This window comes from Pteropus medius, unplaced genomic scaffold, assembly GCF_902729225.1.
Source record: "Pteropus medius unplaced genomic scaffold, Ma_sr-lr_union100, whole genome shotgun sequence".
Lineage (NCBI taxonomy): Eukaryota > Metazoa > Chordata > Mammalia > Chiroptera > Pteropodidae > Pteropus > Pteropus medius.
This window is the reverse complement of record NW_024340696.1, coordinates 7494661-7517711: the sequence shown is the minus strand read 5'-3', so window position 1 is coordinate 7517711 and position 23051 is coordinate 7494661. Positions and strand designations below refer to the sequence as shown.

The 23051-nt window shown below is 35.2% G+C and overlaps 2 long non-coding RNA genes across 5 annotated transcripts in view; one reads left to right on the top strand and one right to left on the bottom strand.

The window, feature by feature from the left end:
* The window catches only part of LOC120605280 (uncharacterized), a 225130-nt gene that overhangs the window by 2509 nt on the left and 199570 nt on the right, over nucleotides 1–23051 (bottom strand). The gene's annotated exons all lie outside the window — the stretch shown is intronic.
* The window catches only part of LOC120605301 (uncharacterized), a 181108-nt gene continuing 180699 nt past the window's right edge, over nucleotides 22643–23051 (top strand). For 2 of the 4 annotated variants that reach the window (XR_005653602.1, XR_005653599.1), the window contains exon 1: nucleotides 22651–22907. This is a non-coding gene — a long non-coding RNA (uncharacterized LOC120605301). Of the gene's footprint in view, nucleotides 22908–23051 lie in introns of all 4 variants that reach the window. The other 2 variants (XR_005653604.1, XR_005653606.1) reach the window with 2 other exon arrangements.

Here is a 23051-nt window from a genome sequence, read left to right as displayed (position 1 = left end):
GCAAAAGTTTGGAATTTCTATGAACTTCAGTTTGAAAGTTTTTTTTTTTCTTTTTATTGTTTCCTATGAAATTTTTGTCTACAAAACGGTCATGAAGATTATCTCATATGTTTTCTTTTTAAAGTTTTATAATTTTATATTCTATATATATATCAATGGTCCTTTTACATTAATTATGTTGTGTATTGTGTGAAATATGATGGAAATGTATATATGTATTTTTTATACTTTTTCCAGAACCATTTGTTCCAAAGACGTTCCTTTCTCATTCAATTATTTTGGCATCTTTGTGGAAACCAATTGATAAAAATTGTGGGAATATGTGCAGTTTGTATTCTCTACCATATATGACTCTTCTTATGCCACTAACACACTTCCTTAGTTACCAGAAATTTATAATAGATTTTGAAGTTAAGTAGTTTAACTTCTCTTAGTTATTTTTCAAAATTGTTTTGGCTGGTCTATGTCCTTTGCATTTCCATATAAAATTTAGAATCAATTTGTCAGGTTTTACAGATTCTTACTGGGACTTTGAATAGGATTGTACAGATTCTATAGGTCATTTTGTTGAGACTATTAGTCTTTGTATTCATGAGGATAGGCTTTTTTATTTTGTCTTTAATTTCTCTCAGTGGTGTTTTATAGTTTTTGTTAAATTTAATCTGTAAATATTTCATGTTTTTTACTGTGTTATAAATGCTATTGTTTTTAAATTGCATTGTCTATTGTTCATTTTAGTATGTAGAAATACCACTTATTTTTACATATTGACCTTGTTTGTCTGCAATCTTGGTAAAGGTCATTACCATTTATTAGTTCTAAAAACTTGTTTTTTGTAGATTCCTAGAATTTTCCACAAACATAATTAAATATTCTATAATGAAAGATAGCTTTACCTTTTTCTTCCCATCTGTATGCCTTTTATTTCCTTTACTTGTCTAATTATATTGTCTTGTAATTCCATTTTGATATTGCATCAAAGTAGTTAGAATGAACATTCATGACTTTTTCCTATTTTTTGGCATCAAAATGATAAAACTCTAGTTGGACTGATTAAGACCAAAAGAGACATACACTATTAATATTAGAAATAAGAGAGAGGATAACATTAAAAGGATAATAGGTAATATTATGAGCACCTTAATGCTAATATATTTAACAACGTAGATGAAATTAAATTCTTTGAATGACACAATTTATTAAAACTGACTTAAGAAGAAATAGAAAGCCATAATTTAAAACCTTATTAAAAAGAAAACTCTAGGCTAGATGGCTTCACCAGTTAATTCTGTCAAACAGATAAAGAATCAATAATACTAATCGTTCACAAATTCTTTCAGGAAACCAGAAAGGAGGAATACTTTCCACCTTTTTTTCTTAAAGCCTAAGTTATTCTGATTCCAAAAATAGGCAAAGGGATTATAAGAAAAGAATATTATAAATCAATGGCCCTCATAAACATAAACATAAAAATCATTAACAAGATATTAGTGAATAAAATTTAGCAGTACATAAGATGATAATATATCATGACCCAGTGAAGTTTATCTCAAGTTCTAGCTTTAAGTCTTAGTCAAAAATATATTAATTGAAAATAGGCTTAAGGCAACTTGTAGTTTGCTCCTGTGGTACCTGTTAACTTCAGGAAGAAAATACAGCTTTTCATGGTTTTATATATTATTTTATGAAGTTACCTTTATGATTTCAAGGACTGAAACCACAAAAGAGAAATTCTTGTACTATTAACAATTGTGCCCACCTCTGCACTATGAGCTGATTTGTGTCTTCAATGCATTTCTCATCCAGCAAGGAAGAAAACACATGAAATAATCAGAAAACTGTAAAGTGGTATATATTCTGAAGGGAAAGTATATAACCATGGTAAACATTCTGTGGTTCAGAATGCAAGTACAATAGGTCTTTTTAAAGTGAAAAGTTAGAGTAGTTAAAGGTAGTTCATGAAATAGGTGAATTTGGATCTGGACTATAAAGCAGTTATTCATTTTCTCAACAGTCATCAGAATATACTTTATATCATGATTTCTTATGAGTGTGTTGCACAATAAAGTTGTAAACTGGAATCATTTAAATTTTACATGTATTAAAGTCATTTCAGGTTATCCCCATTATAACATCGCATTCATTCCCGGGCGTATTCTAGTATGCATTCTTCAGTAGGAGGAAAAGTAATAAAGGTGATATAGTCAGTGCTTGAAATTGTTCAAAACTAACCTTGTATCTTGTTTATTATATTTCCCCATGGGATATCCCATCGACTACCTTGTCTGCCATGGTTAAAGTGAGAAAAAAATAAAAACCATCGATTTTCTAACTTTTGGTAATTCACTTGTTTTTGCTGTACTATATTGGGAATAATGTCCCAACATTTTGAGACAGTGAAAGTCAGACTAGCTGAGAAAAGGCACCCCCTCCTTCACCAATCTGTTAACTGCATGTCCAACTGCCTCCCTTGATTTTGGTCATGCTGGCAGTAATTAGCAGAAATCAAATGCTATCTCGATTATTTTCCCCAAGTTTGATTTTCTTGCAGTTTTATCACATATTTACATAATGCAACCACTGTCTTACAAAGTTGAGTTTATGACAGCTTTAACAGACTGTACAAAATACATTAGAGATGAGGAGTAAAGAATGTTTATTTGTTTTCGTGAGGATTGCCAATGATATCGAAATTCGTTATACAAACACTGATCCATTATTTCTTGAAGGGCTCAGGTTTTAATTATATTAATTACTTATAAATTGAGAAAATGCGATGTAAAAGAAAGTCATTAGTTTTATAAACAGATAATCTCAAATTTCCATTTTCATTCCATTAATTTAATGGCTGTGTGACCATCGATAGGTCTGTCACTAAACCTTCCTAGACCTTACTTTCCTCATCTGTAAAATTTATATAATGATAGCTGTCTTATAGTTTAAGTTTCTTCTAAAATTCTACTCCCTAATCCTACACTCTAAGTGAGATCTTTGTGATATTTTTATCTGCAGAACATAGCTGCTTCACTCCCAACTCATTCTCTTTTTTGGCAACAGATCCTGCTACCTTGACCAAAGTTTGGCACATAAGAGAAAGAAACAATCAGATATTTTTCTTTGCTACTCTTTCCTGGAGAAATATAGAGACTGGCAGTGGTTATAGCAGAGTCATGAGATGGTAGGATCCTCAGGTGGGCTCAAGATGTCCTCCCGATCGTGAAATTCTGGGATTGCACTGTAGTCTGTCCTCTATGAGGCGTGGATGTTATATTCTTTCTTGGATTCTGTGAACTATCATCATATTCATTTCATAAGCCCATGCCAGTTTAAATTTAGTCAGAAATTATTTCTGCATTTTATTCTAAAAAATCTTAACTGGAACTCTCCCTTGCCATTTGCCTCTAAAGTACCTTTTGCTCTTGTCTTTATAACACATGTCGCACTTGTAATTAATTGTTCAACATTTGGTTCCCTTACCAGAGAGTAAATTCTATAAAAACAATGAACAGCATCTGCCTTGCCCTATGTTTTCCAGTACTTATTAGCACAGCACCTGACACCTAGAAATAATGGCTGGATAGATAAAAGGTTTATATGAAGTAACTCTCACAGTGCTTAATAAATGCGAATGTCTTTCCTTCCTCCTTTTCCAATCATCTCCTTTCCTTTTCCTACCACCAGAAGCACATATCTTTGAAAATACAAATATTTGATACTCATGTGTCTTTGTGCTTCAAATTTGCACACATGTATTTCTCTTCTACCCACCTCCCCAATCAATAATTAGAGAAAGCACTTTCACTTCAAGTTTCTCTTGCAGTGAAAACAGATTCAGAACATATTTTGAGAGTCAAAGTAAGGGCTGGTATCTCTTTTAAGGGAATATGACAGAAATATACCACATACAGTTTGTACATAGAAATTTTTAAAGAATAGAGATGTTTTCTGCCAAAGCCTTGCCCTCTGCTCTATCTTTCCTGTGGCTATTGCTGTGCTGGTGAGAAGACTGGCCCAAGGCACACTGCCAAGGAGTTCTTATACAAAGGTGAATATAATGGGCCCACACAGGGATTGAACCTGTGACCCAGTCCTTATTAGCAACTCTACCCAGCAGAACTGACTCTACAGTGGTTGCTGAATTTTTTTCAGATAAATCCTGCTGTCTTAGCTCCAAGGTCATGTGTCTGACCCAATAAAGATAGTTAACATGAAAAAGTCTTTTTGCCATTTTTAGAATATCTGGAGCGGAACGACCTCAAAATTGGTCAGTGTCTATAAAGGGCATTTAGTTTGTGAAGAAATGAACACGTTGCTATTCTGGGGAACTTACAAGACAATGTCATGTTTATTTTCAGTTTTGATCACGGAGGGTGGTTTTGCAGAACAGTCATTGGACTATACAAACAGCCTTCTAGCTTAGGATATATCCACAATTAAACAGAGGACTGTACAAATATACAGAGAATTTAGGACTTACTACACAGAAGGTAGCTATTTTAAGGAAAAAGAATATATTTCTAGTTAAGTGCCTATTACATGCAGACACTGTTATACATATTTACTCATAGTATTATTGTTGTTCCTTTACAGGTATTATTTCCCCCATTTTATACATGAGTAAACTGAGGCTTCGAGAGATTTAAATAATGTGTTCCAGGGCCACCCAGTAAAGTATGCAAATTAGTCTCCAGTTTCTATCTTAAGAATTCTTCTCATCTTTTAAACAGTACTGAATGTTCTCTGTTAACCTGTTACCCTTGGTCTTTAGGAGTAATTGTGGTATTTGAAGTGATCGAGATTCTGCTTTGAACTTAGTCTCGGCTGCCGTAGACACACAATATATCTGCCTTTCTCATTAGCCAGTTCTGAAAATATTAATAGTATTTAATCAAAATTTCATTTCAGTTCTTTTAGCTTCCTTTCAGTGTGGCGGGTGTTTGCTTGCTTATTTATTTATTTTTAATTTCAGGGTTCCGCTTTTCTTCAGTAGGTCTAAATATGATCCTTCTGTAGGTCTGTGTGAAGCTGATGAATTTGCATTTTCAGTAAGACCTCTTCTGAACCCCTGCTTCAGCTCCAAATATTCTGAAGTAGGAAATCCCAAGATTCAGAGAGAGAAACATGCTCAGGGGAAAGGGTTACGCTGTTTCTTTCATGGCATTTAATTTGAAAGCTAGAATTAAGGGAACTTGATGTTTAAACCCTGGCTCTCTCTCATTTTTAACTGCATAAACTTAGGCCACTTATTTGATTTCTCAAAGGATCATTTCCTCATCTGTAAAACAGGCATACTAATAGCTCCTCCTTTATAAGCTTGTTTTGAGAGTAAAATGAGATTTGGTGCCCAGCACAGAGCAGGCATTCAGTGAAGAATTTTTAAAACTTTTTTACAAATATTGTACTTCTTCCATGATACAGGTATTTCTATAGTAGATTCATTAAGAAAATATAGAATAAAAATTAGAAAAAGTTTAGAAAATGCATGAATGAATTATTCATGAAAATTAGAATTTCAGTCATCCCAACAAATATTTGTTATGTGTCTATTCTGCCCTGCTCTAGGCACTATGCTAGCCACGCATATATTTTGTGGACATATTAAAATCTTGAGGCTGGATGCACTCAACTTGTTTCTTTTGTCGAAGGCAAAATAATGGATCAAGAAGATCGTGATGACCTGATAGGGACAAATTGGGGAATGCTTGTTCTAAGTTTCGAGTCTTTAAAATATGAGTAGATTACTACTAAATAAAAAGATCTCTCATTTTCTCCAAGAAGAAAAATAACGTGGCCCATGTAGGTTCGCCTAAATTTGGAATTCCAGGAAAATACAGAACCTCACCCTGAATATCCTCTCTCTTCACTTCTTCTGCATTACTTCAACTCTCTGATTTAAATGAAGCCAATTTATTTTTGTGAGGATTTTAATAACATATTAATTATGATCAGATTGAAATCTAATGACTAGCTCCCTGAGACTGGCAGATATTGGACTATTTATATATGCTCTCTGCCCTTTCAGTCTGACCTACTTTGAGAGTTCAATTAAACCAATTGACTTTTGAAGTTTGTTTATGAAATGGCTGGGGAATGCTGACTATTTGGGGTGTTTGGCATTTGTACAACACATCATTTAACAAGTTCCCTCTGTGTATTTTTAGAGTCTTGGAAAAATGTCACTCTCTAACCTGTTAAACAAATCACAGTTGAGTCGCAAATGGAGAAACGAGATATGTTCGTCTGTGTGTGCATGTTCACTCGAAGCTTGTGTATGTCATGTACACACATAATTTTCTCATAAGAAAATGAAAGAACCCTTTCTACGTGTAACTTGATTATTGTTAGTCTATAGTTCTTAATTTCATATAACTTGAGAGATTAGTTCATGTGCTTAATTGTTTAAGTACTTTTTAATCCACTATTTGTTCAGTCAGCAATTTTTTATTAAGCACATACTATGCCTCATTTGCTGTAAAGACTCCTAGGATAAAGAAAAAACAAAAACCAAACAAACAAACAACCCCCTCCAAAGCAGATACAATTCTTTTTTGAAAAAGGCTATATTGAAATTAAGCAAATCATCACATGAATAATTTACTAAGTACAATAGCTATAAGTGCTATAAAGAAAAAACACAGGTTACTTCTTTTATTTAGAAGTTTTTAGCTATTGCATCCTTCTATCGTTAACATTTTCCTGTTCCCAGCATACATATATCCTGGGATTCTGTTGTTTGAGCTGTGTTTTTATACTTAGAGCATGTAAAAAATATTAAAAAATACATTTTCAAACTTTAAAAAAAAATTTATTTCCAAGTGAATAGTAATGTATATATGCAATGCTGTTGCTCAGAACTGATATATAATTACATGCCTTTCTGTTTCTAGCTGAAATATCCCCAGTTCTTTGCTCCATCACCACTAGCCCTTCATCGTCTTCGATATCTCTTGTCGCTATGTTATGTTGACTCCTTTCTTAAAAGTTATTTGAGTCTTAGTTCCCAAAGCAGACCATAGGCTCCTTGAAGGCAGGATCTATACCTCATTCATTATTGTGTTGCTGGGCTGATTTTGGCTTCATTTTGTACCCATATAATGTGTGTTGATTTGCTGATGAATTTCTTCCTATTTATAGCTTTTCGGTGATTGAACATTGATCAGTGGTCAGGATCATTGTAGCCACATTAGTTAATCAATCAATATAACTATTGTTGATTAGTCTATTTTTCAAGGTTGCAAATCTTGTTGCAAATTTTAAAAGGTAGTGGAATCTGGCTTTTCTGGCTCTATGACTTTGCAGGTGAATTACCAAAGTTAAATTTTATTGAATAAACTTACTCATCTCATACTGCTCAGTGTTGATATAAAGGGATATTGGCTTTAGACCAATCCACTGCCAAGAGAAACAAAGGAATAAAGGAGTGACAGGTTCTAGGTGGGGACAAATATAACTCTTTATTAGTGTATGGTAAGCTTCAGGTTAATATGAAGACTTGGTATGTGGCAGTGTGTTTGGAATCTGATTCCTAACTTCCCAATATAAAAATGTGAAATCCTCAAACTCAGTTAAGACAAGAAGTTATTATTCCCAACAATATCTCCACTTTGATAATCTTTGCTTCCTTACTATTAATGTAAGATATGTGTCCTATTTATCTGCTGTTATACTGTCAAAGATTTCCCCCCTATTTCTTTCTGTAAATGGATTTATACTTGCTTTATTTTTAATTAATTAAGTCTAGCTAGTAAGGGGGGTGGTCTTATCTTTCTAATTCATACATAATAGGTAAACTGGAGCAGACAAATTTCTGCATTCACCTTCTACTTACAGACACCTAGAGAAAGGCAATATATTGCAAAGGGTAAGAGCTGTCACTTGCTAATGCCAAAACTTCTGGGTTTGCATCCCAGCTTTAAAACTTATCAAATGGTTGACACTAGTAAGGTGGTTAAGTTGTTTGTGCCTCAGTTGTGTTATTCATTGTGTTGTTCTAAGGATTACACGAATTAATCTGTGTAAAACATTTAGAAGAGCTCATGAGTAGCTCAGTGCATATTAGCCACTATTTTTCTTACTAATATTGCTATTATTAGATATTCTGGAGGTGGAATTTTGATGGTATTACTTCCAAGAATGAAGATAAAGCCAGATCCTGCCCTGTATTACCTCACCTTCCAGCAGAATTCTGGACTGAGAGAAATATATACATGGAATAAAAGAAGGGTAAATAATACTGAGTCAGTGCTCAATAATGCCCAAAGTGGGCTCTCTGGTTAAAGTTGAGTTGTAAAATAAAATTTAGATATTTCTACATTTCTTCATCTCCAAGAAGGAGAAAAAAGAAGATAGATATTAGTGTTAACACATACTCAAAGAGAAAGAACAAGAGTGAGAGAAAAAAAGAGAGAAAGAGAGAGAGAGAGATGAAGATGACAGTTACAAGAGAAATCCTGGGTCTGCTTATCAACAGAATAGCAATCAGAGTGACAAGTTTAATCAGAAGTGCTGCCTACTAAAAGAAATAGTCCAATAGGAGATTGTAGCCAATAATATGAGTAACTTTTAAAAATTCGTATAATGGCTACAAAGAGGGCAGACAGAGATATAAGTATGGGGAAACTATACGAAAATATTCCTTTACCTATGCTATATTCAGGACTTCCTGTCAAATCTTGTCCAGATGCTGCAGACTAAGAATTTATAAATTAATGTGAATGGTAAACTGAAACAAATAGTTCACTATTATAAAGGGTTGAGTAAGACACTTTCCATAAAGAACTTTAAGCAAAATTACATAGGCATTCTGGGCAGAATTTCAACTGGGGCAATTTAAGAAGGTTTCCTGGAAGAGGTGACATTAAACCAAAGTCAAGGTTTATAATGCACATGCTTTGTACAAGCATTGTGTTAAGTGTTATACACACATTACCCCCATTGTATTCTTAAAACTACCAAACGAATGACAAAATGAAACTTACAGAGAGTAAATAATTTATAAGGTTTACAAGTAGTAACTGCCTGAACCTGGTTTGAAGCCAAGGTGTCTGACCCCTGAGTATGAGTGCCTAATCTCTCTGTTCTATCTTCTTCCACTTTTCTCTGCTGTTTCCTACCAAGAGATAGGGTCCAATCAACAGAATAAGGGAATATGTCAAGAAAACAGTGGATATTTCAATTTGTTCCATAGTCTTCAATTAGTGAACTCGGTACAGGGTCCGAGGCTGGCAATGGAGACGTTAAGAGTTAAAGGCATGGTCACTTCCACTAAGGAAATTAACCTTCACTGAGGGACAAGGCAATGAATAAATAGTGCCAGATGTATAGTGCAAAGAGTAAGCCGTGAATATTTAATTGATGACAATTAAGCACCTGCTAGGTGCTAAATTAATGGGTTTGTAAAGATGAATATAATTTCTACTTCTATAATGTTTTTATAATTTATTAGGGAAGATAATTAATGTAGATAAACAACTTTAATAGAAGTCAGAATGTGGTAAATCCTAGCAGAGAGGATTGGAAAGAATGAGACTGGTGGAGGATATAGGAATTAGAAATGTGGGGATACCATCTACTATGCATGGAGCACCTATTAACTGCTAGCACTCTGTTTCAGAGTTTACATTTTTTACTTCACTGATTTTTGCCACAACCCAGTTACAGTATAGATATTTACCCTAATTTTATGGATTAGGATACTAGGGCACATACAGTCTAACTGTTTTACTTAAAAACAAAAACAGACAGTGAGCAGCATATCTGTCCAACTGCTAAGCCTGTTTTCTTTGAAGGTAGAATTTGCCATTCAAGGAGATAAGAAACACAAATATAGAACAGTATAGTTGCCAGACTCAATGATTATTCCCAGATATTCTCATCACAGTTGAAGTTCCAGATATTGTAGAGCAGAGATAAATACAACCCAATAATCTCTATCCCCACTGAAATTTCTGGAGCAAAATAAATGCTTGTCGTTTATTAAGTCACTAGAGTTTTTGAGTGATTTGTAACAGCAGTAACAAATAACAATAACAGAGAATGCATGTGTATTAGTATCGATTGCTGTGTAAGAAATTATTTCAAAAGTTAACAATTTAAACACACATACTTTTATTATCTCAGTTTCGGTGCATCAGGAGTCTCATCATGACTTATTGAGGTCCTCTTCTTCAAGGTATTTAACTAGGCTTCAATCAAGGTATTGGCTGGGATTATAGTCATCTCAGGAGTCAGCTGGGATCTCCTTCCTAGATCGCTCGTGTGGTTGTTGGCAAAACTCACTTCCTCACAGAGCATTGGACTAAAACATTAACAGCTCACAGGCTGTTGGTTGGAGGACTCTCTTGGTTCCTTACCACATGGGCTTCTCCACATAGTATCTCAAATCAAAGCAAGCAACCAAAAAAGTCACAATCTTTTGGAACTTGATCATAGAAGTGACATCCCATCGCATTTACAGTACTTGGTGAGAAGCAAGTCACAAGATCTAGTCCTCACCCAGGAAGAGGGCATTACACAAAGATGTGACAACCAGGAGACAGGGATCACTGAGGACCATTTTAGAGATCTGCTTACCAGAGTACAATAAGTCCAAATACTTGTTAGAAACAGTTCATCTTTTCGTATTATAGAAAATAAGGAAGATAAGTTTTTTTCTTGTTTTGTTTTTGTTCTTGAGAAATAGAATCATCCTTAGGCTTCAATCATGATTCTAAAATGTAGTAGAGGTGTGACATAGAAAGAATAATTATTTTAGCTTCTGAATCTCAGTTTGCTCATTTTTAAATACCAAAAATAGTTATTTTTTTCCAAGAATTATTTTGAATATTAAACGACTGAATGTAATTGCAAATATATGTTAGAGTATCTAGAATATGTGAGGTTCTGAAAGAAAATTTGTTAGATCAGATGTTGAGACTGTGTTACAAATTTTAATTGAAGATAAAAGCATCATTCTGGTGGAAATTATAGGTATAAACATGGATGAGTATCCATGTAGTCTGCATACATTCTTCAGGTATATGATAGCATGGGAAATAATTTCTCTGAATATACAGACAAGAAAGAAATTAGTTTTAACTTTTCAGTTTTTAAAAGTCCTCTCCTTTTCATTGTCTCTCTTATGTGGCTTATGGAAAGTTAATTAGTAAAGGATGTTGTCTTATGATTTCTTGGTCTCAAAGTAGTAGAGAAAGTTTCTGATGTGAAAATGATGCAAAACATACATGGAAAACAATTAATTCCACTTGAGAAAATTAAGAGAGAATGAACGATATGACAGTTGAGTGGAAATTTTCTGTGTCTGGACTGGGTATGAACAACTTGTTACAGACCAGAGCTGCACTGAAAATATATTATCTGCCCCTTACCTTCAGTCCTGTACTCAACCGAATCTAAGTAATTTGCATGGGGTCTAGAGCCTCTGGGCAAAGAACTTAGGAACTTAGGCCCATTCATATTTGGAGGTTAAAGATCCATGAACATATGTGGTAGACTGTGAGGGTGGAGAAATGAGGACACAAGTACAGAAGTCTCAGGAGAGGAGTCATCCAACTTGAGCAAAGGAAAGATTTAGCTCAGTGAGCCAGAGTTCACAATAGAGCCTGAGCTTATATGGTAAAAGTGGCTATAAGAATAAGTGCCTTGTTTTTGTACTAGAAATCAGCTAGAATCAACCATCTGAGTAGTGTGTATGCTTTCTAGAAAAGGGAAGCATTGTATCTATAAATATTAAAATTTTTGTAACACCTAGACACTCAAGCCAGCTGGCTGTGGAAAATTGAATGGAACAGTGAGATCCAGGAAAAAGAGAGAGGGGTGTATTCAAGTAGATTGGAGAGAGGTAAGCACCAGAGGTGTCATAATTAGAGGTGACGATGGTGCCAGCAGCACCAAAGGGAATGTTGGTGTCCTGGAAATGAGTAACTGCATGAGGAGGGGCCGTGACGATGTGAAATTTTATTCCAGAGGAAGACACAGAGCAAAGCTACAAGAAGAGATGCAAGGAGCTTGGGCTGAGCACTGGAGGTAGGATGACCAAACCTAATAATTTTCCCAGGACTGAGAAATTTTTCAGAATGGGGGATTTTCTGTGCTAAGCTGGGAGAGTTCTGGGCAGACTGGGACAAGTTGGTCACTTTAACCAGAGGGATTTGTAAAAATAGTGTAGTACCGATGGAAACCTTCTTAGATTTTATGGGAGGCAGATGATCTCAAGTAATTGAGAGTAGGGAGTGGCTGAGAGTCAGCCATTCTACAGATGAAAGATATCAAACCAATGAAGGCCAGATCTATGTAAAGTGAGACCTCATTTTTGTACTGATTTGTGAAGTCTAGGATTATTGAGTTTCAAATACAATCTACCTTCAATTTTCCTCTTTCCAAATCTAAAGAGTTGATCCAATGAGTGTGCTGAGGATGTAGTTCTGTGGGACCAGACTGATGAATGGGATTGTTACCTGGCCATGAAAAATGCGGGTCCAGAAACCAGGCCGAGCCAGAATCGGTAAGGAATAATAGAGGCCTAAATGTTCTGGTAGGTGAGGATAAAGTTGAACGAAGCTGCCGAACCCATGGATTCAAGATTGAGGTCACAGAAATATGACCTTGATCTAGGGAAACAAGATGAATAGCAAACAGGTAGAGACTAATTGCCAAAGAAGGAGAGGTCAGTCATGGGAAGAGTGTTGATAAATTATAAGGAATAAACCTGTTTTTATTTAAGTCTCTTTTAATATACCAGCAGTGGATGGTAAATGAATAGGCTGTCCTGGTTTAAAGAGCCAGAGATAGGGGTACAGTTTGAGTCTACTTTGGAGGAAAATCCTCCAAGTGCTAGCACAATATCTGGGTATGTAATAGGCCCTTAATAAGTAATGACTTTCTCTTGATTCTTCCTGAATATGAAGGAGAGTATAACATTTTTCTCAATTAGATACCTTGAGACTAACTAATGTGATTTTAGCTTATTATTCATGCTGCTTCCAGAACTATCATCTTCTGAAACTAATATATCACCTTTTAAAAATTACTAGGTATTAATTGGTATTTGAAGAATAAGATTCACTGAAAAAAAATCAAACCTGCAAAAAAAACAGAGTAAAATGGTGGTTACCAGAGGATGGCGGGATGGGGACATAAGATTGATAGTGTTTAAAGTTACAAACTTGTAGCAAGTAGTAAATAAGCCATAGAGATCTAATGCACAGTATAATGAATATAATTATATAATATGATAAATATCACTAGAATGCTAATCATATTACAATATATAAATGTAGCATAGTAACACACTTTACACCTTAAATTTATACAATGTTACATGTCAAATTTATTTTATAAAAATTAAATTTTACATAATTTTAAAAGTGAGAAAAAAATAAGATTCAAAATTCATAGCATCCAAGGCTTTTTAAAACTTGACTCCAATGTTCTTCCCTAGTCATAAGAAGTAAATTCAGCCACTCCTTATCATATACTTTTTTTCCAGACACATCAACTCTACTCCTTTAAAAATAAAAATCCCTGCCCCATATTTAAAATACCCCATTTTCAGGAAAGAATAGTTAAGAACAAAACAAGAAAAAAACAAACATGAAAAAATAAACTTGACAAATGATATGCAACATCTACATGAAGAAAACTAAAATACTACTGTAGGATCTAAAATACAAACAAATGAAGTAAAATACCATATTTTTGGAAGGACTCACATAATAATCCTAACAAAGTATATTGTTATTCATTCTAGAAATTGAATATGATACGGATGCCAAGTTCAGATATTGTTTTCTTACTGGACAAATTTCATATGAAAAAATAAACAACAGTATCCAGGACATTGTTGGCTTGATTGGGGGAGAGGATAGTCCTACTGCATATGTTAAAATATTATAAAGCTAGAATAATTAAAACAATGTAGTACTGTCACACATTAGACCAATCAATGGGATATCATAAAAATTCCAGAAATAGTACCAAGTATACATGAGGTTTTAAGTATGTGGTAAATGTAACATTTCACATTGGTAAGGGACTGATAGATTATTCAATAAATGTTGGAATATCTGGGCAGTCGCCTGTAAAATTGGATTTATAGTTCACACCTAAATGAACTCCATCTTTAAATATGAAATACGAACTGCTAAAATATTGGTCAAATAAATGGAGAATTAAAAAAAAATCATTTTCTTAGTATGACACAAAATCTAGAAATGAAGGGGGACAAAAAGAAAAAAATAGATAAATTCTACAAAAAAAAAGCTTTTGAAATTTATGTTAGAAAAACACAATAAATAAAGTCTTAATACAAACATGAAACTCTGAGAAGCATCTGTTAATCATATCATAGAAAAATGGCTGCAAGCTCTATAAACTTACAAGAAATAGTCCAACCATTCAATAAATAAATAAAGAGAATGAACAAACGATTCACAGAAAAGGAAATACAACCAGATCTTAAACATACGAAAAGCTGTTTGCCATCACACATCATAAAATAAATGTAAACTAAAACTACTCAAGTCTTCATATTTACCTCTCAGATTGGCAAAGGTCAAAAAGTTTAATTATACACCATGGGTTTTGCCAGAGTGCAGGAAAGTAAGCTTTCTCATAATTCATAAAGAAACAAATGGCAATCTCTATCAAATCCCACTGCTTAATATATAGTTACAAATTTACTAAAAGGAAAGCCTTGCAAAAGTCCAGTAGAATCGGTGCACATTCTCATTCCAGTTCATTTATGCCTTCAATTCATTTTTGTTGGAAATTTAACATAAAGAATCATATAATTTCAGAAATGGTAGAAATAGTAGTGTCTCTCATGCATGAATTCCCTTTGTAACAACTTCACCACCTCCCAAAGCAGCAGTTCTGGGCATTTTAATTGTTAAAAGTCTTTTCCTTAAGCTGACCCCAAAATGTCTGGCCTTCACTGTGCCCTCTCAAGTTGTCAGAGATTTCTAACTCTACTGATTCTCAATGATATAACGCTAGAGTTGAGGTTATCGCTTTCCTGATGTAACAGCCTTTTTTCAGTCTTCAGTCCAGACAAACATGTCTAAGGTGACTTTTTCTTTTTTGGGAAAGTATATGTAATCAGGATCCCATCAGTCTTGATTAAGCAGAGGTCATTATTCCATGTGCCCTGTGATGCTAGTGTATGCACAGAGCTTGCTTCTGTTTCACTGTTCCTTCATGCATAGCACACAAAAAAAGCTCTAAGAAGCAGGAGGCTCACGTTTCACCTAAGGCTGGATAAGCGACTTGCCCGGGGCAGTGCCTTAATCAGGGCTTTTGTGATTTAGCAAGGGAAATGTCAGCTATGACACTACCCCAGGAAAGAGCTCATTATGAGCAAGCAGAAGGATCTCCTTATGGCTACTGTTACAGAAGTGTCTTTGATGATGAGAACAAAGAGATGCAAATGAAACCTGGGGACAACCTTCTGTCTATAAATGTTTCTGGCATCTGGGATCTTTAGCCTCAGCTTCAGTATCAAAGAGATACATTGAACAAGAGCCCCACAACCAGTGGTCCCTCAGGTGCCCCTGATTATCTGTTGAAATGGTCAAGCGCATACTTCAGGGAAAGATGGAACATGTAGGAAATTAATTTTACTGGACATCCAAGAAGATGGGGGGAGCATGGTCATATGCAGAAGCTTGGCAATTTATTTTCCCCACATGACACAACCAGATAACTGAAAATGCTAACCAATAATGTCATAGATAAGAAAGATTTACTAGTAAGGTATGATGTCTTTCTGAACACATTTCTATTTCTAGAGACAATTGTTTAAGTAGGTCCTCTTTGCCTTGTCTGATTATAGGAATGTCCCAGGTAGCATTGAAACAGAACACTTCTTTCCTTGGAATCTTGGATGTAAGTCTCAATCATGGGCCACAGTGAGTGCTCTGGTCTTGGCAAGATAGTATCTATTGTCAAAGAATAATGGCACAGGACAGAATTAACTATGCATGGAAGACTTGTCCAGACTGCTGCAATAGTGGGGAAAGAGTGAATTCAGCTCCATTGAAACAAAAGGCAGGAGAGGTGTTAGGCACTGGGGTGAGCTAATGGAAAGTCACCCCCCACAAAAAAAAGATTTTAGTGGAGTGGTTGGTCTAAGTGATTAGGCCATCTGAGTTTGCAAATTATTGCTTATTAAAGGTAAGATCTTCCCCTCTCACAGAAACTGGGGGATAGCAGCACTTTATTGAGGGTTAAATTTCAAAGGAATGGCTCCCAGTTCCTTGAGAAAGACGTTCCTGGCCTGTAAATTTGGCAAGATTCTGGGAGGAGATTTACATCTCAAAGGGGCAGAGAAAAACATTGTAATTGCAAGTTTTCTAAAATTAATGCTCTAAGGCTAAGCAAAGGAAGGTCAGGGGTGGGAGTGTGGGGGACTATATCAGGAAGAAAACTGTCTAAAGTTTAGTCAAGTCAAGCTGAGGGGAAACTTAAGGCCATTTTAGTCACTATAAGGCATAGAGAACTCTATCTTCAAATTTCTGATTAGACTAGAGAGGGGAAAAAAAATCAGAATTTTCAGGAACTCAAAAAATTCAAATTTCCTACCAAATATGGAAGGTCCATTTTAATTTGGAGCAGAACTGTGAACATCATCAAGGACAGTGAAGGTCTGAGAATGGGGCCTCCCACCTCTTGGCAGAGAACAATTTCCCACCTGGTTCCCCATCCCTGACTCTGTCACCTTCCTGAAAACAACTTCATGTATAGACAGTTAAGCCTTAGAGGCCAGCCTGAAAGGAAAGAGAAGGAAAGAGAAGAGAAGAAACAATTGGTGAGCATCTTAAGTTAGGTGCCTACATACAAGACCTCATTTAATTCTGTCAACCCTCTTAAGAAGTATTCATTACTAACTCATGCAACAAAGGAAGATGTTGAGGTTTATGGAGGGTATTTGCTCATAGGTGTATGGCTAATACACATCAGAGCCAGATTGTAACCCAGTTTTTTTCTGGCACTTAAGAAACATCTGTTTTTCTGAGAGTGAGGAGAGAGAGAGAACAAGAGAGAGAGAGAAAGACATACAGACAGACAGAGAGAGTTTACATGTTTTTCTTGGAAAGTTTGGGACAAGGCAGGTAACAGTCTTGTGTTTTTTCCCTAAAGATAGTGATCATAGTATGGATCAATTTACCATCAGTTTATTCCCCACTTTGCATACTGAATGGTTGTTTTATAATGGAAGTCATAGCACGGTTCTTCCCTACTTAAAACCAATGACTTCCCACCTTGTTCAGAATGAAATCCAAGGCCTCACTAGATCCAACAAGACTCTGAACAATCCATTCCCCTGTCTCTAACTTCTCTTTGCCTTACTTACTGTGCTGCAGAAACCAACACACTGTTTCCTTGTTGACATCAAACAAGCTCTTGCTCAGGACCTTTATACTTGCTGTTCCCTCTGCCTGGAACATTTCCTAAGATAGCAAAATGACTTGCTCTCTAAGCATTCTATAATGTCTCAGGGCAGTTTGTATTCTATATATTTTATTTTTTTTAATTGTTTTTTTTTTTTCCTTTGGGGGTGATTTCTTCTTTTTTGTTTGTGCTAGGACCTCTTTATGTAAAGGGACATTAGCCCCTTTTTTCCTGCAATATTGCTTTCTACAAGGAAAGTTAAAAAATGCAGTTGGGTATATTACTCTTATAATTACTTCTAGATCAAATTATAGTTAAGATGTCCTCACTTAGAGATTGTAATGGAATACACTGATATTTCTATTTTTTTTTTCTACTCAGAGTTTCTTTTTACATAAAGACTTCTGATTAATTTGCATTTACACTGTGTGTGGTATAAAGGATAAGGTACAAATCCAATTTATCTTTTTTTCTCAAATGGCTGTTTATCTTAATATGATTTCTTAAAAAGATCTCTTTTCTCCCTTAATTCAAGATGCCATTTTTATAATATCAAATTGCCATATGCACTTTGATTTATTTCTGGATTTCTATTGTATTTCATTAACTCTCTTTCTGATCAAATAACTGTTGCATATTTAATATATTTGACTGAATCTGCTGAGCAGTGAAGAAGTCGGCACCATCTGTTCTGAAATGGCCTGGACTATCCTGTGAACTGAGCCTCAGTGCATAGTTTGCATCAACATTGTGCTGGATGTGAGTTAAGACATCGGACTCCTGGGCTCTGATTCTTCAGAAAGTCTGTACCAGAGTCTTTGGGGGTGGGGCCCAGGGGGCCACGTTTAAAAATAAGTTTACCAGCCAATTTCCAGGTAAAGTTTGTAGATGGGAAGAAAGAAAATTCATACAACATTTTTTCTAATGGGTATCTATTTTATCTCTTCTCTGCCTAAAGGCACAGAAAGAGATTTTATATCACCGTATAAGCTACAAAACCAGAAAGGAGATATTTTTGCTCAAAATGCAACAATTTTGACTACCACCCAAATCAATAAGTATGATTTCCTTTGGCATCGCTTAATGACATACTAATAGGACAGACTGAGATAGGCTAGGCTGGAGAGTTAGCCAAGTGGGGAGAACCAGAAGGATTAATTAATTAATTGAATTTTTCTGTCTCAATTCTGGCCACAACATTTTATCAGCATTAACATATTGAAAGTGCCTAATTTGCATATCCAGAAAGCTCATGCCAGATGGGAAGGGGTCATTGCATTAACATTCACTAACCATATTTAGAATCAACAAATTAAGATGAGCTAATTTGCATATAAAATCAGAACAAGGTGAAAACAGAACCAATAATAGAAAGGCAGTTTCTCACAAAAGAGCTTACAATCCCTGTGCTTTCATAGTACAGTTACTCCTGCTGCAAGGTGCATCCAGTTCCTTTGCTTTTGGAAAGCTCGAAGTCTTTGGTTGAAGGCTCGGGACATTGCTCTACCAAGAGGCCCAGGATTGGAATTGTCTTTAGTGGCTGTTTTTTCGCTGGGGAAGGAGAAAGATCATCTTTTCTACACAATTCAGAGACATACCTAGAAGTCAAGGTTCTGTGGCCTTTTCCTATAGTCTGGAATAATATGTATAAATGGTATATTTATTAACAGTTTATATAAATTAAATAATTTAATGTGATTTTTAATGTTTAATTATATAATAATTACGAGCAATTAGAATGGTTATATTCAATTTGTGGGTTACAGTAATATAGAAACAAATAAATAGAATACATGGAAAACAGAAGAGGGAAGGGTAGTTTTCAAGAGTCACAGAAATTGTGTAGAGTCATAGGGCACATTCAAATCTCTATCCTCAAAAGCTGGGAACAATGATTCATGCTGGAGAAACTATATAAATCATTGAATTTGAAGAGTGGATAAATAGAGACAAAAAAGGCAGAATCTAGGAGAACGAAAAAATCAGAATAGTTACCAAGGACCAAGGCAGAAGGCAGAACTGGGGCAGACCTTCACCAACTGGTGTTCTTTTCATAGTTGGGGCAGCTAGAGGGAAACATATAGAATTAGAGCAGAAACCTTGGCCTTGAGTCTTTCACTGTTCTCAGATATTCTTATCATTCTGTATAACTTCATCACCAGCACCCCCAAAGAGTGAAATAACAAAGCCCTGATCAGCCTTGAATAGCCACAATCTGTAACTCGTTCATACTATTGACCCTGGCTTTTCATTGTTTCACCTTATTCTGGAAGACATTCTGGCAGAGCTAACTGAGACCAATTGCTCTTCTTTTGTATCTCTGTCCTTTAAGAAGCATCTAGCATTTCCTAGAGTAGGATAAAGATCCAACACTTTTGTGTGAAGAGAGGAGGATCCAACGTGACTCAGAAAATGTGAAAATTGAGGAATAAAAAGAGGAAATTTATCCTCAGGCTCTATTAGTACTATTATTGTCAAGGGTAAGTGGAATAGCAGAGGAGCTGGGACCAGCAGAAGTCACAGCAGTTGTGGAAAAAAGCTGATGTTGATATTCTCTGCTATATTGAGGAGAAATAAGGACAAGGACCTAGACATAGATGAGTAAGTGACACAACTATTTAATAATAGGTATAACACAGACACTAATCAAGGAGGACAGACTCTAGTGCTAGTACCAGAACAGGATCTTGGAAGTGCAACTTTGTCCCATGAAACCTAACTGGTTAGAATGAGCTGGGCCTAACACCCCTCAAGTACTCCAATATGTAGAGTATTTACTGAAAAGTGTGAACTTTTAGAAACTTCTTCATCTTCAGGAAAACTTCTGAGCATTTGAGTTCTTTATTGCTAATTGTAAATGTCCATTTTATCATCCCCAAGCACTGCACTTGATAGATCATCTATCTCTTTGTCTATAAACTGAGGAGGAACATGCTTACAGCTATAAAGCCTGCCTATAAATCCCAGGCAGAGTTGAGTCCTTATGACTGGAATGAGGATGAGGTAGCACAGGGAGAAATGCTTCTGATGAGAGAAACACTGAGAACATAACCAAAATGACAATCAATATTGGTGAATGTACCAATGAGCATTTCTTGTTGCCTTAGCTTGAAATATTTCTGCAGAAAGTTAAAGAACATATGACATGAAGACTTATATAAATTAATGTAAAAGGGGCCTGGCTCTGTACATAACTGATTATGTTAATCCTAGTACTAAGGCTGTACATTTTGCACTATTTAATTCATTTACTACAAGTTGCATTCCAAAGAACTCTGCCAGAAAATATGTTTAATAGCTGATTATCACTATTTTTCTTTGAGATAGAAGTGAGGGATGGAATCTATTCAAGCAAATTCATCTTCATTAACAAGCTTTTGCCTTATATTTGAACCTTTGATTGTTTTTCATCTTTATACTTTCCAAAGTGAAATTGACAGTGGTATAAGTGCGAGCCCCTATTCTCTTCCTCTGCCAAAGCCCTGTGGATCACTTTAAATTTCCTTACTGCTGGCTCATTTCACAAAAGGTTTAAAAGATATTCTAAGAAACATCTTTCCAGCTACATTTTGTTGCCCTGCTCACGTTTTGCGGCCATACTTAAAAAAAAAAAAAATCGTTACCTCCTATGGAAACAAATTCATCATAAGCCTCTTGCAATATATCTCAAGTCCATGACATGTTGGGACTGACATCTATTCATAGATCAACTATAAATAGGCAGCAATTTACTCCCAATTAGATGTGGAGGGAAATCTGGAGTTGCAAGAAAATTTCCATTCACTCAGTATGCAGAGTCTCTGCGATGGCTGAATAACTCATGAAACTGCCATTTGTTAAGATTTCACCTTATTTAATTTCCACTCAGACACTCCTAATTTCTGCAGAGCCTAGGGAATGACTTAAGACAGGGTAATTAATTGGAGCATAACATCTTTGAGAGAAAAAAAAGCAAAATTATTTACTTCTTTTCTTTCCTTTAAAAAAAATGTCTGAATATGGAGACCACATTCTCCACTGTTAACTCCCCTAAACGGCAATATTCTGATTAAATTAAAATCACCAATGATATGTCTTCCTTAACTAAGAAAATGTAATCCAAATAATAAACTGTATGCCTTGGTCGTCCCTAAGAATCACAAATTAGTTTCAATGTGGATTGGGTAATATGAGCTTCTGGCTTTGGAGAATGGGAGAAAAGGCATGGAATACTCATTGGGGGACTTTGATTGTATAGAGTCTAATCACTTCTGTTCAAAGAATCTCATCTAAAATGAGATTGAATAGAGACTGTTGAATCTCTAAGCTTCCACAGGAATTTAATAGTGATTAGTTTAAATGAATCAAAATTACTGCTAAGAATTGATTATTATGAGGAGAAATCTAAAGAGAATTTGATTAAATTAATGCAATGAATGTTGTTGTTTAGCCCGAACAGAGAAAGGGAGCATTTACTTAACCCGATAGTATCAGATAAAATCACACTTCTGCACACACATATATATCATATGCGTTTTTAGTTTTTAAATAATTAAAATAGAAAAAGAATAATTGCTCAAATGGCATTGAACCTAGTTTCATCATGCCAAAGACATTTTGAGATCTTGTAGAACAGTACTTTTCAAGTTTTCATGTTCATCAAATCACCTAGGGATCTTGTTGAATCAAAGATTTGGCGAGATTCAGGAGTTCTTAGGTAAGGCGTGAGATTCGCATTTCTAGCAAGCTGCCTGGTGATGTGAATGCTGCTGGTTTAGACCAACCATACTTTGAATAGTGAAGTTGTAGAGCATCTGGGTCATGATTATGAAAATTAATTACCACCGTATGGGGATAAGCTAGTTAATACTAAGTGCTGATTTATATAATGCCTGATAACTTGTAGTTTAATATAGTTACTGAATGGTTTAAAAGTTTAAGAACTAGGAGATAGGAGAAACTTCTGGTTCTAGGCTTTTCTCTACTACAAATAACAATTCTTAATATTAATTTTACACAGTTTAGGTCACAAAGTAATTTTACACAGTTTAGGTCATATAGTTTTATGTCGATCCTCTCAACAACCTCAACAACCCAAGTCAAGCAAGCATTTTCTTTTCATTTTCCTTATGAGTATCCTAAAACTGAGAGTTGATGTGATTTGTACTGTTTCACACTGTTATTCAGCAAGAAAGCCACAACTCGAATCCATATCTTCTAATCACAAATTGAGTTCTTTCTACTGATAGTGATTTTGTGTGGATCAGAGAGTCCTTCTTTCACTTATAGAATGAGTGATTCAGATTCAATTAGATCAGTGGCTATTAGCCTTCACTATTCAACCAAATTACCTTGGAGACACACACAAAATAGCAGTGACCAGCTCTATCCCAAAGCAATTGAACCAGAACCTCTAGGAGTAGATACCATTTCTTTTAATACTCTAAGCAGATTCTGATGAATAGTGAAGACTGAGAATCAATGATATTTGATGGCCTCTGAAGTATCTTTAAGTGCAGGAGTTCTATCCAGCTATATAGGTAGGTTTTCTTTCTTATCCTCCTCCAGGAAAATCTCAGTGGCAATGGAATCCAAATAAATAAGTATAGATAAGTCTATCACTGACTTTGTTAAAGATGTTAAATTATGATTTCATAAGTTTTTACTGTTTGTCTCATTGCACA